Source organism: Equus asinus, chromosome 22, assembly GCF_041296235.1.
Source record: "Equus asinus isolate D_3611 breed Donkey chromosome 22, EquAss-T2T_v2, whole genome shotgun sequence".
Taxonomy (NCBI): domain Eukaryota; kingdom Metazoa; phylum Chordata; class Mammalia; order Perissodactyla; family Equidae; genus Equus; species Equus asinus.
The window spans coordinates 34,370,102-34,388,057 of NC_091811.1; the positions used below are offsets into that span (position 1 = coordinate 34,370,102).

Genomic DNA, 17,956 nt, shown 5'->3' on the forward strand with positions numbered 1-17,956 from the left:
TCTTATATTTCTTCAAATTTTACTTCAAATGTCATTTTGCTTGAAGTTGGTTTTGAAATGTAGTAATTGGTAATTAAGCATTATTCATGATATTAATTCATTAAATTTTTTGTTTGGAAAAATCCCATTTATATTCCTAGTTGTTCTGCTTCTCCGGGTAAAAAGCAAGGTTCAAACATTACCGTAAATTGCCTTTGGTAGAAGAGATGGATAAATACATTAAATTTATTCCAAGATAAGCTATCTTCCGTCTCTTATTACGCTTCTGTCAAACTATCTCTATCTCTTATTTGATCTTGAAATTCTTCTTTAACAACTACGTATGTTAGTTTTCCTATTCATAACTAAGTGCAAGGAAGGACCATTTAGCATGGTTAATTCTGTAGGTAGTTGTGACATTTATTCATTTTTTAGCAAAGTTTCTGCAATACTGTATTACATATATTAGCTGTCCTGAAATTCTACCTGTTTTTAAATCATTATTTTGAAACACTATATCCTCTCTTATTTGTGACAAATACAAGGCACAGTAGTTAAAAGCCAAGATGGTGAGCCAAATTACCTAGATAATCTTTCCTACTAGTTATGTGTCCTTAGGCAAGTTATCGAACTTCTCGGTGCCTCAGTTTCTTTGTACGTAAAATGGAAAGAACAACAATACTTATCTTACAGGACGATCGTGAACTTTCAGTGAATTAATACACACAGAAGACTTAAGACAATGCCCAGCTCCTGGAAATCATTCAATAAACGTTAGTTATTACTTTAGCTAGTACTTTTTATACCCAGCAAAGTTATTTAATCTTTTTAAACTTCATATTTCTCACATGTCACAATGCAAATATTTCTTCCTTTCTCCTTAAAATACAAACGACAAATTAATAAACATTTGAGGTACCAAGAGTGGGACAAATGCTTGAATTTGGATACATTGTTTTCCTGAATAAAAGGCAAGAGAATCCCAGTTCTAGCAGTCATATAATTGTGTATTCTTGGAAAAGCTAATTAATCTTATCACATATCAGTTTTTTTAAATTATTTGTAAAGAGGAAGTCGAAAAATAAACCCTTAAAATAAAGAGTATGAATTGAACATAATAGAATGTTATACACACTAAAACTGTTGACTGTGAGGATAAAAATGTAGGCTTTCAGTTAGGTTTATAGTATGAAAATTTTTAAAGTTTTCTATTCATAGATATAAAATATGAGTGCAATCTTTCATAATTTATTTACATTTAAATGTTTACTACATTTTTAAACAAATCAATATTTATCCTATCTCAAATATGATATTTTATAGACATCTCAGATAGTCACATAAAGAAATCAGAGAGGGAAGAGCCACTAAAAGAAGCAACACGGAGACCAAGATGGCAGGATACACAATGAGCCTTGATTTAGAAAAACAGAGGACATGCCAAGAAAATCTCAGTGAAGAATCCCCTCAATGAAAAGTCTAGCCATCTATAAGATATAGGAATATATAAAGAACATTAAAGAATAACTTTATCCCATGTTTGTAGAGGAAGAAGGAAAGCATGCATTTTCATGATGGTGGAGGAGTTATATTTAAGATATGATATAAAAAAGGACATTCTCAACCATGTGGGTTGTTAGATACTGTAACAAATCCCATGATTACTAAGAATGAGGGTTCCAGAATAAGATGGATAAACCATCTTCCAACCAAAGGCAATAAAATCTTCCTCACAGCCTTGTTGTGAAGATGAAATAGAGAGCACTTTATGTAAGGGAAGTCATAGTCTCTTCCCCGGAAGTAGGGATGTAGGGTGTGTGTGTATATGTGTGTGTTATGGAAGGTGCTCAGTACTTGGCATGTGCTGTTTGTTATTTATTTAGACTTGTTAGAAAAATTTTAAGTCAAGCTTCCCAAGTTTAGGCTGAAACTTTATTTTAGGCAACTCTAGTCCCAAAAGTCTATAATCCTACATGTTATCTCCACCTTTACCTTTATCTGATAAAATCTCAAAGTCCCCAATTGATGATGTAACCATGGACAAGTAAAGATAGGGGTGTACACATTGGGAGTTAGGAAGAAGACCTGAATTTGAATCTTGGTTCCACCATTTATTCACTCAGTAATTGAGGACAACCTCTTTACCTCTCACAGCCCACGTTTCATCATTTCTAAAAACAAGGACCAGGAGACCAATGTGGCACTCTGGTAAGAAAAAAACAAGAACACATGTATAAAGTGCCTAGTACAGCACCTGGCACTGAGTGGGTGGGTACCTAGTACACAGCTGCTTTCTTTTCCTTTTCCTTTCTCCCAAAAAGACTGAAGAAAAATTCTTCATCCTATCCATGCCATTCCTTATATATTTAAAGCCATACAATAGTTCTCGTTAACCTGAGCACCTGCAAAGATAAAAATTATTAAGAGAAATCTATGATGCAACTTGTAGTAGGAACAGACCTGGCATGAATACTTTCCTGACTTCCCATATAAAACTGACCACTTCCTCCTTGGGGGCTCTCTGTGCCATTAACAAACTCTCATACTCCTACATATCTTCTCAATTTCTCGTTTACATGCTTATCTATCTTGACCAGATGGTAAACTTCATGAAAAAAGAAAGAATGCTTAGCATATTGTTGGTGAATAATAAATATTTTTGAATGAGGGCATGAAGCATGCTGCACTATTCCCTACAGTGTTCAGCATGTTCCCACCTCTGGGTTTTGTATTTGCTGTGTCTTCTACCTGGAAGGTTCCTTTCTCAGATATTGGCATGATTCCTCCCTCACCTATTTCATATATTACCTCAAATTTCACTCTCTCATTGAAGTCTTCCCTAGCCACCCTATTTAAAATGTGTGTGGGCATATGTACACACAAACACACGCACACACAATGCACATCCAGTCTCCCTTTCCTCCCTCTATCACTGTCTGACATAGTATAAATCGTTTGCATTGGTTTTGTCATCACCTGTCTTCCCCCATTAGAATGTAAACATCAAGAAGGCAGGATTGTTTGTCCTTTTTGTTCACTACCTAGCATTTAACACAATTTGTGGGACATAGTAGATGCTCAATAAATATTTGTGGCATGGATGAATAAATTTCACAAGGACATAGCATTTGCAAGAGGAAATAAAAATAGGCTATGTCTGAGGAATAACAATAGACACATTTACAGAAATTTAAAATTTCTGTGATGGTTAAGCTAATCCCTTGCTATTGCCTAACTTCTCAGAACTCACTTTATGTTACTTGATATACCGCAGTTCTTAATTTCTTCCTCAAACAAAGGAGCTTTGCTGCTTCTCATGGGAAACAAACTAGATTTATCTAGCATTGAATGATCTCGATTTTTCCTTATCAGCACAGATCAAAGATACGCAGAAAGTTATCCATTCAGACGATGCAGAACATCCCCTTTGATTTACAGACGAGGAAACTACAGGCTAGAGAAATGGAGACTGCCGAATGTCAGTGACAATACTGGAACGCAAATCTTTAACAAAATCTCACTATACTTTTGAACAATCTATCTACAAATGACTTGTAACTAATAAAACCTAAGTTATCTTCACTGCCTACATGGTATATGTGCCATTTTGACTATGATTAGTTGTTAATTAGCCCATCTAAACTATTCAAGGAGAAGGAACAGATCTCTCCATGATAGCAAATCCCGCTTCATAAATAAGCCCTCCTCTCAACTTCTATATTTGAAACATTAACAATGTGTCCACCTGGACTTCTTGGAGGCTCTGGTTTGCAGGGACAATATATACTTTGGTTCATCTATGGAACAATCAGCTTAAGGAGTTCTATTCAGATATTATTAATGTTTTCAAACCCACTTCCTATTTTCCTGCTGAAATCCCTGCCAAGCACACACTTCAGCAGACACTAAAATAATTTGGGTAGTTGACATTCAATCCAAATTTTCTATGGAAATCTGCCAGATTTGACATCTGTGAGAAAGTGGGTAATTTTTATTATCCACAGAGAGCAAAAGCTTAGTTTGATATTTCTCTACCTCCACACATCTCCCGGTAGAGGAGCTGCTTCTCATATAAACACAAAAAGTGGGTAGCAAACAGAATTCTTTAACTCTTTCACCCTTGTCAAGATATAGCAAAAGCTTAATTAAAATTAATTTTAAAGGAACACTAGCGACAAGTAGAACAAACTTCAGAGGTGTGAGAGCTGCAAACTACCTCCATTATTCTCACTACATTTTGCCTAAAAAACTATTTTACTATGTTTTATCTGTTGCTTTACTACGACGATTGGTCTTTAAAGCCCCCTTCACTTAGTTCAAAAAGTAAAGCCAACATTGCAAGTTGATTTTCTTTTGAGAATGTTTTTACAAACCCTAATAATACTTGATTCTGCAGTGCTACAGAAGCATGCTTAAAAGCATACAAAAATGTTTCTTCTGATATTAAATTTTATTTCCAAAGAGTTAAGACTAACAAAATATGTTTAATACTTAAGGTTTCTCTCATCTTTAAAAGAAAGTGATAAATCTAGATATTGCCATGATCTTATATATTATATACTAACATGCTACCAAGAATCATATTGCAAAGAGAATCACATTAGTTTACTATAATAAAATAGGAATTTCTCCCCACTCACTGCTCCAATCTAGTTGTTTAGCATGAGTCAAATTAGGAAATTAAAAATGGTTATGGCATCTGGTTCTATATTGACAAAGGTTTAGAAGTAGGTCAGGGGAGTAGAAAAGCATGGTAAATAACTCATTTTACAAAAGTAGAATTCGAACATTGGTGGTGTGTTTTTAACTTTTAACACAAGAGAAAATGCTCTTTCAAATATATATTTAAAAAACTAATGGTAACCACTAACAGAATTATATATAAGATATATACCTCCCAAGTCGCTGAAGAAAACATAAAATAAACATACCCTGTGTCACAAAAGACAAAAACGAAAGCAAAAAAGGGTATTAAAAATAGAAAATGTAGATCCAAAAGAAGTTGTGACAGTAAGATTAACAGATCAATTATGGCAATCAGTGAAAAGTTAAATTCCCCCTTGGGGGGAAAAAGTCAGGTTGGCTTGAGAAACAAATTCAACACTGCCTCCATAAGAGATATATGAAAAGAAATGCTCAAGATGAAAGGAAGAAGTGTTAGACGCTTATGTAGGGGTACGATCTGGGCCCTCAGGGCAGGATGAATGCTGCTTTCCAAGACGGTGATGGAGGGAGAAGATGAGTCTGTTCAGGCTGCATATTTGGAGCACGCTCAGGACCTTCATTTTCCTGAGTTCCATCCTGCCTGGGCCTCCTTTATTTCTCTCAATAATAATGTGACTGTGATATTTTGCCTCGGCTTCACTAAGAGCAAGCTTCCTAATTCTCTGTCTACAAGGGGCCACTCAAACAAAAGATCCATAAAGCCATGGATTTTTGTAAGTTCAGTTCAAGGCTCTATCTTTGGAAACAGTTTTGCACGTGGCAGACACGACAAGCATATGTTTTGAATGAATGAATGAGAAAATAAATGAATGTGTCTGGATAGCATGCGAGAGTCCTACACACAATCATTTGGTTTGATTTATTTCCTCTCTCAAACTTCCAATGAAATGAGTAAAAGAACTTTTTGAAAGTTACAAACCCAAACACTGTAGAATAAGAGAGGAAGACTATCAGTTGTCAAGAGATTTCATCAGGTTTCCAGAAGATGGAAAGCAGACGGAGGAGCAATGAAGGAGAAAACAGCCATAAGCTAGAATATAAATATACAAGGCTGCAGCAGAAAAGGGAGCCAACTTTGCCATCAGAGCCCCGGTGCAGGAGATATTAGGTACGATGGAGAAACAGAAGCAGAACAGAAAACAGGAGTGCTCACAGAATCGCCAGTATGGAACAGTTGACCCCCGCCCCCGCCAAGTCACATACGATCCCCATGCAAAAACAAAAACAAAAACAAATCAAGTTCTTTACTAAAGAAATTGTTCAAACTGTCAAAAGAAAGAACTAGGCCAACTGGCATGGAAGTCAGCATCCCAGGGCAAAGTCTTCCCCCCTCACATTAGCTGTCTTCTAAGGTAATGCAGTTACCTGCTCTTTTTAGCACTAAATGGAGCCCCACATTTGTAACTTACCTTTGAAATGGCTTTTCTATTGCCTCATTTTTATATATAATGGGCAGCAACAGATCACCTAATTTCTGAGAAAAGACTAGAGCACAACAGATAAAGAAACAAACAACAAAAACCCTCTGAAGATTATCAACAAGAAGAACGAGATCTTTAAAATACTTGATTTAGAATCCACTCATTAGATTCAAGAATACATGGTACCCATAACGCAAGTTGATGAAAAATGAATAACTGGAAAAACCAAAAGAATTCTAGAAAATTAAAATACAATTGCTGAAAAACACAAAATTAATAGAAGTGTCTGAAGTAAACCACATGAATGTTCCCAGAATATAGAATAAACAGAAAGGACCAAAATATTTGAGAGAAAAGATAAGAGTAGAATAGATAATCAAAACAGAAAGTCTGAGAGCTGGCCAATATCATCTCCAGAAAACCTAAAAGCTTGGGGGCCAGCCCCGTGGCCAAGTGGTTGAAGTTCCACGCTCTCTGCTTCAGCAGCCTGGGTTCATGGGTTTGGATCTACTCCACTCATCAGCCATGCTGTAAAGGCATCCCACATGCAAATGGAGGAGGATTGGCACGGATGTTAGCTCAGGGCTAATCTTCCTTAAGCAAAATAAAGAGAAGGATTGGCAACGATGTTAGCTCAGGGCGAATTTTCCTCACAAACAACAACAACAACAAACAACAAGAAAAAAAGCCTAAAAAGGCAAAATATTACTGACGAAAATGTAGGAGAGAATTTTCCAGAATACAACAAGAAAATAAATCTTACGAATGAGAAAAGATCCATACCTACAACATCAAAGTCAAATTTCAGAACACCGAAGATAAAGAAAAAGATCTTAAACACTTAAAAGAGTGGGAAAAACCACGTTCTAAAAGGAACAGAATAGCCTGGCATTTGATTTTTAGCAACACTGTTTTGCAGAAGACAAAAGAACATGGCTTCAGAACTCTGAAAGAAAATGATTTTGCATTTTGAATTTTAAGCCCAGTTACGCTATTAATCAAATATGAGAGAGAATAGTAATACTTTCACATATATGCGATCCATGAAGCCTTAAATGGCATGTAACTTAGCACATTATTTAAGGTGGTCTCCCAATAAAAGTTTGGGAATAACTGAGAGAAACTAAGAAAGAAGATGATAGGAAGTTCAGGAAATAAGAGATCTGACCCAGGAGAAAGCTAAGTGGTAAGCAGTACTAGGAAGACAGTCTGGACTTGAATAGGCGGGCAGAAACTCTTCACGGTAAAAGGGAAATGGTTAGAATAGATAATCTGACTGAAAGTTTGTAAAAGTGAGATGTCACAGAGGCAAGTGGTAGAGATAAGAATGTAGTGACCATTTGAAATATACACTACAAATATTCTCCATTGATACTGGAACCCAGAGAGCAGGAAACCTCAAATATTCTCAACTGTGTATTGGTTTGATCTTTTACACTCAACCTATAAACAAATCTCAGAAGATTTAAGTATGGTAACTGTACAGAAACTAAATGGTGTCAATTGTGATAATATAAAAGTATTGACAGAGCTAACAGAGGTTGGGAGGTGGAAGAGAGTTAACAGGAGTGGATAAAAAGAAGGGAACAAGAATGTGCTCATCCTGGGAAGTGAGTAATCAGATAAGTTGTCTCTCCTTGATTTAACAAGAAATGGAGGTCTCAATTTGTTTGCAGTTGTTTGGAAATAAAAATTTATCAAAATTCAACCAACATAAACAAAACTCAAAAACATGAAAAACTATTAAAGATATCGAAAGAGTTATTGGAGTCATATTTTTTTCCACCAAAGAATTCTTCCAAATTTTCTAAGAACGAAGTTATAAAACACAAAGAAATATAGGAAGCTACTGTATTCATATTATTATGCTAGTTTAATAATGATGCCAAGCTGGACAAAGTTGTCAGTAAAAAAAAGTATCTAATAAATTGGTGATTTGAAAATTTAAATAAATTTATAACTAGAACACTTTCTTAGAAAATTAGAATAAAATTTTTATGGAAGCTCAATATGTAAAACAGATTAAAACAGAAATGTTTTGGTGAAATGGACAGCATGTCAACTAAGCTCATTCATGAATACAGGGAAAAGTCTAATAAAATGCAGCCAAACTAAATTTAACGTATCTTAAAAGATTTATCCAGGGCCAGGAAGTTCTGACTGGGAAGAGAGCGCTGGTATTTTGAGGGACAGGCAAGTGACACCAGGAAATGTATAGAAAACTTAAATTGTGATCTTAAATATAAACCTTATTATTTTATCACTGTCCTTAACTCCACATATAAAAAGGGTTCAGTCTAGGCACACTCTCTGTAGACTCTACTTACAACTGTCTGTTTTCATTAGTCAAATTTTCAATATAATTTCAAGGCTTAAGAATTGGAATATTTTATCAAGTATATTTTTAATAGCTGCTGGTTCCATGCTAGGAATATTACCTTTGATGTATCTACAAAATCACATTCTTCTTGGCACTAACATGCAATTGACTACTATTTCCCAAATTTAGACTTGGAAATAAAATACGGGGGTACGACTTTTTATGTCAAAGTTCAGCATAACATTCAGACAATCACTCAAAGCTGTACCAAGAGACGTTCTGAAATCAGGGTGACAAGATCAATAACTCATGATCCTAGACATTGAAGAACTCTCATTTATAGCATCCATTGAGAAGCAAGAAAATCAAATAAGGAATTTTTGCATGAAGACTCAAACACATCACTCAGGTGCAACTGAATACAGTATTCAAACACTTCAGAAATTCTCATAGGGTAATAATTTTTGATTCTATAAGCACGTATTGTATAAACCATCTTGCTTTATTACCTAAATATAGTTTTCAAAAAAAAAATCCCCCCTCCCTTTATGAAACATAAGAAATAAGAATAAAATTAAAATATCTGAGGAGGGGTATGAGAGAGGAGAAAAGAGAACAATCTGTAGGCATAGCTGTCACTACAGAGCGGTGAATACAATCCTCTTTTATTAACGAGAAACCAGGTTGAACAGGGAATGAGGATGGAGCCCAGATATTTCACAGTCAATTGCAAATCTCTGGGCATTTTCCAAGCAAATAAGTTTTGTAAATGGAACTATATTAGCCAAAATAAATTTTTTGTGGAGTTACCCACCAACATGCATGCAATATAAGTTTAAGTTAAGCCACACTTGGATACTTACTAGAAGGAAACTCTAAGAGTCTGAGATTTCAGAATTCTCTGCTGCAGTTAATGATTCAGATGGCGAAGGGATCATCACATAACTAGAGCCCAAGCAATAATCACCCACTTAGTGTTTTTGGAAAAACCTAAAAGAGTAACGTCTCCAGAGAGAATATTAACAAGAGTTTCCTTTGTCTACACGGCTTTCAACACCTAAGCATAGGAACAGCATTCACTTTACTTCCTGTAAATTCTTTAATCAGACACTATTTCCAGTTCATAATTCTCAGATGTATTAACACCACTATCTAGTTTATTGGCTTTATATCTCTGAATCTGATTCAAAAGATGGGGTTCTCACATTGTCTCTTTTTGGTTTGGTAGATCTGTATTACTTGAGTTCTTAAAGACGACACCTCCACAAAATAGTCTTAAAAATGACACCGTCACTAGAGCAAGAAAGGAAATTTTTGCAAATGGGTTAAACTTTAAGGCACTGAAACTTTAGTCAATATGATTTTTATCAGACAAACTGTAAGTGGGTCACATAATATAAACTGAATGTAGAATTATTTGGTATTAAGAAATGATGCAAGAACTTTCTAGAATCATGTATTCAGAGAGTGACACAACAAAAATTTTTTGCATAATATGAGTTGTTTCACCTAAACTGAGATGCACTCCATGTTATTTTTAAATGTAGAATTAAAAGAGTAAAATATTTTAAATTATTTATCTAAGGGACGTCAAAATGTTTCTTTCCCCTGGTTTCTGAAACACAGATATAAGTAATGGAAACTTACCTGATTGAATATAAATCCTGTAAAGCCCAGTACTGACTCATTCCCAGTATTCTTTAATATCAAGGCCTGACTTTATATAAGCATTCACATTCATAATACATTTTGTTTCATAGCTATTATAAATATTTTACTTTATTGGTAATTTCTTGAATATTTCAATTATTTTCTACACTTTATATAAAGTATTTGAAATCCTTAGTGAGTATAAATGCTATGATGTGTTAAAATGCTAAAAGGCCAAGATATCTATAAAACAAGACCAGACCAGATAAGCATATGTTCCATTCTTCACGTAAAACTCATCCCATATTATGTATACAGAATACACGTATACATATGCATACACATGTATGTGTGTGTGTCTGTGTGTGTATATATGAACATGTATATATTCTAAAGAGAATGAGAGAGACCAGGAATATAGTGAAATGTAGAAAAGTGAAATACATACATCATACTTTGAACCTATAATTAGGAAATAAAAGTTGATGTTTAATGCTTGAAATGGTGGTGGTACTTCACACTGTACTTTTTAAGTTGACCAGAGTCATCTCCAAATTTTGTTTTCAGGTGGATTACTCATTCTTATTTATTCCACAAATACCGATTGGTCATGTGCTATGTACCAGGCAGGATGTCCGGGGCAGGGTACAGAACTGAAAAAGTGGTCAGCTTCCCTGCTCTCCCGGAGCATACAGTCTGACGGCAGAAATAGACATTAGACGGGGCTGGCCCCGTGGCCGAGCGGTTAAGTTCGCGCGCTCCGCTGCAGGCGGCCCAGTGTTTCGTTGGTTCGAATCCTGGGCGCGGACATGGCACTGCTCGTCAGACCACGCTGAGGCAGCGTCCCACATGCCACAACTAGAAGAACCCACAACGAAGAATACACAACTATGTACCGGGGGGCTTTGGGGAGAAAAAGGAAAAAATAAAATCTTTAAAAAAAAAAAAAAATTGACATTAGACAAGAAATCAGTCTGCCTTTCTGTCTGTATGTCACACACACACAAACACACAGTTACTGAGAAAAAGTACAGGATGCACTGCGGTGAAGTACTGAGGATATGTGACAAGAATGTGACCCCCTCTGGAGAATCAGAAAAGGATTCATGGCAGAGCCCTTTGGGCTAATATTGAAGTAGGAGCTTACGGGGCATGAGAATGACGGGAGCGGCAGAGAGAGCTGGAGCATTCTAGGCAGAGGGTACAATGTGTGCAAAGGCCCTGAGGTAAGAAGGACATGGTGGTTATAGTATAAAAAGCAAAAAATGTAAATGATAAGATAAGAAGCCACAGAAGTAGCCAGGGCAGGAAACTTCCAGCCTTGTTAGGGAGTTGGGTGTTTGTTCTGAGTGCAGTGAGAGCCACTGAAGGGTTCTTTAGAGAAGTGACAGAATCATGTTCGCATTTTCCAAAGATCATTGGATAAAATGAGGAAAAAAGAACAAAGAAATAATTACACAAAAGGATAACACTATGTGGCAACTGCGACAGTACAGCCAAAAAATGCTGGTAACTCATGCTGCAGTTACAGTGGTGGCTATGACAAGTGGACATTTGGGACAAGCTGAGATGTAGAGATGCTGTGGTGTGCCACAAAGGTCCGCTTTCAGGATCCAGGCAGTCATTTCCCCAGCTGTGGGGAAAGTTAGCTGCAGAGAACTCACGATTGAGTCACTTCTGGAAGATGGAAATTTCCCTCAGCTAAAAGAGCTGCCTTCCCCAAGGTAAAAACCCTGCCTAGCAATGTCTGGACATGCAGCGGTGGGGCAGGGTGGTACAGTGGCTCAGCCCACTTGCCTATATGAGGGATACCGAGAACCAGCCTACCTTGCAGATCACCACAGTCTCTGTCTCAGGCTGCTCGTCCCATCCCTTGTGGATGTTCCCGAGAGCCTCTTCAATAAACTGCCTCACACAGTCTCTCTCTCAGTCTTCTTCCAGGGAACCCAGCCTAAGACAGCATAGAAGGGGTTTCTGTGTGTTTGTTTTCAAATCATCGTGTAAGTTATTTCACGCTCATCATTTAATAAACTGCTTTGAAAGGTAGCGTATTTATAGAATGGATATTTTAAGACCCTCTTAGACCTAGTATTAGATTGAACCAAACAAATTAAATACTACTCAACATGACAATACTATAGCAAAGCTTTGGCACCCAATTCACTACCCAGGGAATTAAAATCCAAGGAAGAAAGTAGTTTGACCCAGTTAATCCACCTACAGATTTTTCGTTCATTGGTTTCCCAGTAAAACTGGTAAACACCGCCATTAAAATATCCGAGAGCTAAAGCTGGTGAACAAGTATCTGACTCTGGTGTGAGCCAGTAGACACTAAATGGGCTTGTCTGATCTATACAACAGAGCGTTCAACCCAGCAATTTGAGCACATCCTTTCTGCTTCATTGGTCACCAATGGATTTTCTGTTAAGTTCAATTGAGTCTCGCACTCTTTTTAGCCTTTCTCTTTTGAGGGAAAGGCTGATGCTGTTTAAAGGTCTCACTAAAAAGCAGAGCCCTTTGATTGAGAACCTCAAAAAAGACTATATCAAGAGCACACCTTTTAATGCAGAGCTACAGACTCCCTTATTTTAAGCCCAGCAAGGGAAGCCTAATTGTCAGAGGGATTTTTTATTAGTTCATTTTTATGAAGTGCACATCCCCACCGAGGCAGTTGAATCTGGGGAGAAGACTCAGCGAGAACACCGATCTAATGTATAAATTTAGTGTACTCAGTGGTTCTAGCTCTAATCCCATTTGGGCAACCAAATATCAGTTTTTGCATATTTTGGTTCTTAGATCCTACTAACCTAGGAAAAAAGGCACAGACTTATGGAAACATCACAGTATAAATGTTCTTATGTTGTGAGAGAATTTAAGAAGTGATTTGTAACCTACTTGCAATAGAGTTTTAGTCAGATAAGTAAGAGTAAAAGCACCTGATTAATAATAATAATAGTAAATCACGTCTTACTGATTCTCTACTTTTATAATAATGATTTCTTAAAAATCTTTTTAGAGCTATGCCTGTCAATTGTCTGTTTGCTCGCAGACCAGACTAACTCTCACCCTGTACTCCTTATATCACAGGGGGTTACATCTTGCAGGTAATGTCCCTCCAGCTCCATTGCTAACCAGCTTGAAATCAGATTCTTCCAATGAGAGGAACTGGCAGAATAAAGCAAGGGGGAAGAGAGAGAAGCCTTCTCTTTCTGTTTCAGGAAGCATCTCTACCAACGGCCACATTCCCTTGGGGGCACAAGTTCCCACAAGACAGCGCCTCCCTCTGAAGGCAGCTGCCACCTTGGGTCCAGTCCCACTGGGCAGCCTTGGCTCCTGAGTTCTGGTAACACCACCTCCTCCCTTGGTTCCTCCAGCTCTTCTAGTAGTGGCTGCTTCCTGCTATTGTTAATTTCCATTTTAATTAATTCCCTGTGTTAGATTCCCTCTACAGAACCATCAGACATGGGCTGTTTTCCTGACTGTCCTCAACTGACACATAGACTATCTAAAATTACTTTAAAACCAGGTCTTAATTTACTGCCACATAGTGCTGTAAGGTTCATTTTTAATCCTTTCTGCCCAGAACTTGTAGGAAATCTCAAATTATAAATAATATCAAACATTGTGATTAGTTCCTCAGATCAGCCTATAAACTTCATTTTTCTTTTTTGAAAAAATTTTCTCTCACTATTTTTATTTTTTTTCAGCTTTACTGAGGTATAATTGACAAACAAAATTGTAAGATATTTAAAATGTACAGTGCTCTGATGTAATATATGTATATGTTGTGAAAAGGTCCCCACATTGAGTTAATTCAACTTCCATCACCTCAGATATTTGCTTTTCTTCTTTTTGGTGAGATGATTTAAGTTCTACTCTCTTGGCAAATTTCAATTATACGATACAATGTTATCAACTATGATCACCATGTTTCACATTAGGTCCTCAGACCTTTCATCTTATATTCTTAACATACCTGAAATGTAATGTTTCTCGGGGCTCTAGTCTTGATTCTCTTCTTTTCTCAGTCCTTGCACTCACTCTGAGTGACTTAATCCCAACTCTTTAATCATCAATTTCTAACCAAATCTACACGTCCATCCTAGACTTCTCTGCTGAGATCCAGACCAACATATCTCCACTTTCCCACTAGATATCTCCAATCGGATGTCCTACATGCACCAAAAATTTCCGCTCTCCCCAAATGAACTGATCATATCATCCTGTCAAACTTGTTCCTTTGATTTTTTGCTATTAAAATCCTCCTAGTTACCAAAGTTGGAACCCATGACAAAATCCCAGGACCTCCCCTTGTCCTTCATATCCAATTGGTCAGTAAGTCTATAGATCCTTAATATCTCTTACATATCTCCCCTATTGACTATTCCCCCTGCTGCTGCTGCCTTAATTTAGAAACTCACCTCTTCTTATTTGGGCTGCTTCAACAGCTTCCTAACTGATCTCCTGACCTGAGTCTTCCCACCCTTCCATTCAACCCCACAATGAAACCAGAATGATCTATCTAAATCAGAAATCTGACTATGTCGTTCACATGATTGGCATTTATTTAAAGGATCCATATGGTGTTCAGAACAAAGTACTAAGTGGTAAATACAAAAGCTTCCTTATCTGACTCCTACCTAATTTTCTAGGCTCATCAATTCCCCATACGTACACTTCTCTCTAGCCATATCAAATTCAGTTCACCATGTGTCATCTAATTTCTACTCAATATCACTTAAGCCTGTGGCTTAGAACACCTACACGTACGTTTTTAAACTAGTAACTCGTACTTGTTCTAAAAAGCAAATTTAATGATCATCTCCTCTCATGTCACAATGAAAATGTAGAGAAGTAAGGGGTTAACATGGATCGAAAGTATCATGTGGAATGAGTGCCAGGCCAATGGCTTGAGGAGACTTGCAGGTCCAGATGGGCTTCCTACTCACCATCTTTGTCTTTTTCTACTCCCTGTGATAAGTCTGCCTGCATCACTTCTCTATTGTCTTCTCTTTACAATTTGTCTCCTTTATTACAGTCTTTGAATCAAGGTCATGGTAACATAAGGAGAGAGACGTAGGATAAACCAGACTGCTCTTCGGCTCTCCACTTTCCCCCAGCCCCAACCCATGCCCCTTTCTATTTGAACTATAGTCCATTAGGGAAAGACAAAATGAGAACACAAAAGAAATTATATATATATGATTAATAAATTGATAGATAAAAAGAAAATATATCTATCTGGAGAACCGAGCTAGGGTGTCATAACATTTAGTCTATGTCTTTAATCTGCTCTCAGTTTCATATTTGGTAGTTTTTGTCTTATTCACAGTTATATCCCCAATCCCAAAGACAGTATAGGCACACAGTAGATACTTAATAAATATTTACCAGATGAATAACTGAATGAATGTTCCCGCCACAAAACAAGCTGCTCTGGTTGAGTCAGAAGTGAGAAATTGGAGGGTGCTCTGAGAAGAAGGATCCAAGATAGAAATAAGCAACGGTGAAAGGGAAATATTTGCTGGGGGCAGGGGCAGCAACATTGTGGCCAGGAGGCCCACTGGACGTGATGCAAATTGTTAACTTGAGGATTACTGGCAAAAAGGTTTTAGAGCTACTTTAGAACTTCGGAGGATTTAAGAATTCAGGCACTTGAGAATAGTCGTCATCCTCATCAAAGAAATTAAAATCACATAAAACACAAATAGTGCCTTCAAAATCTCTTTTATGTTCTTTATCCTTTCCACTGTGTGCTCATTGCTACTTGGCCAGCTTGTGATTTGATATTTGAAACAAATAGGGACAATGTGGGGAGCAATTCTGGCACCACCAAAAACTCCTGTTGCCCCCGAATAGCACGGGGCCAAGTTTCCAAACTGGAGATGCGTGCAGATGACCACTGTGTCACGCTGTTGAACAAGGCAACACAAAGCCAGAGAGACCAGCCTCTGTGAGCTGACGAAAGAGTCTTGACCTTTTTCAAACATTCAAATGACTCTATAGTTCTCATCAGTTATAGAATGCTTCTGTCCTTCACATTCTAAGTGGAATTTGCCAACTGAAAGGGATGTGCCTGGGTGGTCTTTTTTTAGAGTGCACCAATGTGCTCTGAATAACTGAAAAATATTTTTGACAAAGGTCAAAAAGGCTTCAGGCAGAAATACAAAACAAAGGCTTGTACTTTAAAAGTAAAACTTGGAGGATGTTGATTTTGCACCCAATCATACAGCGTATTATTGAAAATGTACTCTTATCAGCACATGAAACCATCTGGGCCCCAGTTATACTTATAAAAAGGAAACCTGGGCTGCTTATAAAGCCCATCAAACTCTTACAAAAGAATGTGTACACATACCCTATGGTATGAGAGTCTTTTAATGATTAAAGAAACTGTTATTTACTCAGCTGATTACGTGCTAATGGCCAAGAAAAGGCTTTTCTGTTTAAATGCATTGTGATTCTGTACAGCCATGCTTCTCAAACTGGAGTGTCAGTCATACTCCTGAGGATGTTCGGGGGTGTGATGGAGTAAAAGAAGATCATGGGTAAAAAAGGCTATAACTTGCAGGTATATCAGACTTAGAAAACGAAATTAAATAATTTGATTATAATGCAAACGTTCTCTTATTCTAGCATGAACACAGCTATATTGTGGGGCAGAATGCAAAATTCACAGATATTTTACCATAAATCCTAAAAGTTCACAGAACTTTCATTTTCCAAGCCTTCAGGTGACCAAATCTTCAGGGCCTACCTCTGATTACACAAACTCCTAAGACTCAGCTCAAGTTCGAAGTACCTGAACCCTCTCCAGGGACTCCAGCCCACCCAGAGCTTTTTCTTGGCTGGTTTTCTGCCCTACAGCCACCCCAAAAGCACTTTCTTGCTCTACAGTTTCATGTTTCAGTCGGATCCTCCAAACTATTAAAAATCTCATTGAGAACAGAGTCATGGTCTTTACAACCCTTTACTTGTTATTGATTATATGAATTATTACTGGAAGTAGTTTTAACAATAAGACTATGAATATTGATACCCCAAATGAAAAAGTACAAAATTAATACTGATGATTCTAAAAGACCGATGATACGATTATTCCACTTAACCATTCGTCCCTAGGATCTAAAAGTACCTTAAAATGTTAAATATTTTCATCCCCATTATTTCTCTTGAAATATTTAAATTCTGACACTGCACATGGATAAACCATGCAGTTTATCCCTACTTCACTGAAGGCCTTAATAAAATTGTCTTGAAGGAGGACGTATAACCCTTGGGCACTACTGGCTTCCTTGGGGCTTGTTCACATTAACTGCACACTTGTTCTGTCACTCTTTAAGTACAGCTGCTCCTTCCGTTCTACTATTGCACGCTTAGTGTAAACAAGGCAGCCCAGGAAGGTGTTCTTTTCATTTGTTCCATAAATCACTCACACTGCCCTGTCTCGGTGTTTGATGGTCTGGTCCAAACACACTTACACTTCATCAACTTTAGGTTTCAACTGACATGTCATCCCATTATGAATATATTTCTGCTTTCCTTCAAAGTCAAACTCCCAATCTTCCAGATTCAGGCCCCTCTATCGAAATGTGGGAGAATGAACATCATTGATGCATTTAGGGAAATTTTCCCAGAATCTTTCCACATTACTGATAATCTGAGACAAATGTCAGATGAGAAATGAGTAAGAAAAGTCACATGAGAACTTTCCAAATTACTGTGCCATTTTGAGCCTTGAATAGTAGAGAACAATTATCCAAAGCAGGATAAAATTTCCAGACGTATTTGAAACAGAAAAAATATATATGGTACAGAATATAGAATAAATGTATTATTCTAATAAAGGGGATATAGATCT

The 17,956-nt window shown here is 37.1% G+C and overlaps 1 protein-coding gene across 11 annotated transcripts in view; it reads right to left on the reverse strand.

The window, feature by feature from the left end:
- The window catches only part of SOX5 (SRY-box transcription factor 5), a 951,808-nt gene that overhangs the window by 747,195 nt on the left and 186,657 nt on the right, over nt 1-17,956 (reverse strand). The window lies entirely within an intron of this gene.